Source organism: Piliocolobus tephrosceles, chromosome 5, assembly GCF_002776525.5.
Source record: "Piliocolobus tephrosceles isolate RC106 chromosome 5, ASM277652v3, whole genome shotgun sequence".
Classification (NCBI taxonomy): Eukaryota; Metazoa; Chordata; class Mammalia; order Primates; family Cercopithecidae; genus Piliocolobus; species Piliocolobus tephrosceles.
In genome coordinates this window covers 80,472,290-80,473,904 of record NC_045438.1, presented here as the reverse complement: position 1 = coordinate 80,473,904, position 1,615 = coordinate 80,472,290, and the positions used below count along the sequence as shown (strand labels likewise).

At 44.9% G+C, this 1,615-nt stretch overlaps 1 pseudogene; it reads right to left on the bottom strand.

The window, feature by feature from the left end:
- Positions 1-684: 684 nt before the first annotated feature.
- LOC111538020 lies at positions 685-1,397 on the bottom strand (annotated as a pseudogene).
- Positions 1,398-1,615: the final 218 nt, after the last annotated feature.

Sequence of the window (1,615 nt, the reverse complement as noted above, 5' to 3'; positions counted from 1 at the left end):
TTTTTAACAAGCAATACACTGTCTTTGGGGATAACAAATGTCAATATTAGGAAATACAATTATAAAAAAATATGACATCTAGTCTGGGGTAGATATATTCATTTTGGTAACATACTTTAAGTGGCACTAATTACACAGTAACTTTAAGGTAACTAGCATGAAACCACAGAACTGTAACTGTGCCACAGCTGCATGGAGTTGGGCCTTTCTTGTAGAACCCATTTTCATAAAACCAGATACCCATGTCAGAGCTATGCCAATGAAACCTGTTAAAGAGTAAAGCACTGAAGTTGTGTCTCATGAGAGTACCTTGCTGTTGACAGATGATAGGCAGGGAAGGTTAGTTATAAAGTAGCTGCAGCCTAATTTGCAAAGTTACCAACTGTTTCTCTTTCTAGACAGAAGCAAGAAGTTAAGACATTCTTTGAATTTGTCACGGTGTGTCAGGCAGAAGTGTAGAGCACAGTTGTTAGAGTAGTGGCAAAAGGATCCTGGTAGACCTGACGGGTTTGACATCATTAAGAATCAGGGTTGGTTTCTAAATACTGATAATAAGATGACGTGCCTTAAATTTGTAATCTTAGGTAAACTGTATATAAATGAAAAAAGCCAGTGTTCATCCACTAAGATTAATCAACAGCACTTCAAAATTCACCTCTTAAGCGCTGTGCCTGCAGCAAGGTTTCACAAGATAAGTCGCCCAGAGTTTTTCTTCCCACGTCTGGCTTGCAGAGCAGCTTTCGCAGCCACTTCAAAAACCTCTCTCACTCCATCTTTGGTCTTTGCTGAACACTCCACGTACCCCAAAGCGCCAGTCCCCTTGACCATATCTCTGCCCTCTTCGCGTCTCACCCGCTTCTGCTTCATCTTGGCTAGCTCCTATTTTGTGTGTACATCATTCCTAAGATCCTTCTTGGTCCACACCAGGATGGCGGGCACGTTGACACAGAAATGCTTGACTTTTGGTGTCCATTTCTCAGGGTTGTCAATGGAGAAACACATAAGTATAACACCAGTGTCTGAGTGAAAGAGGGACCTGAGGTGATCATCATCTTTCTGCCTGGCTGTGTCCCACAGAGTCAGCTCTACCCGTTTCCCATCCACCTCCATACGGGCCACATAGTTCTGAAACCCTGCGGGTGCATACCCCTCTGGGAACTGGTCCTTGCTGAAGACAATGAGCAAGACTCCATCACCGACAATTACCAGCTTCTTCTGGATGGGAGCCATTGCTGGAGGACACTGGCCTGGGTGGCTGACATTGTACAAAGTACCTTGAACTTCTCAGAGGACAGGTTCAGGCGACGAATCGGAGTCCAGTCTCTTCGTGCCCAGGACGCGAGTCGCAAGCTGGGAAAGCAGGGCTGGTAACTGAACAGGAGACCACGGACTCCCGAGAGAACCGATGGAGGACGCAGGAAGGGAGCGCGAGCCAGCCAGGGCGGGCGGCCTCTACCTGATTTGAAAACTCTTACAGGTGGTGATTCTTTCTCTTTTTATCTTTGGTAGTCCTATTGAAAAACATGTTTATCTGTGTGTTTGTTCATCTGTATCTTTGTTCAAGTGTGTTTCTTGTACTCTTTTCTTCTGGTTTCAGTTTTACTCATGCTCATTT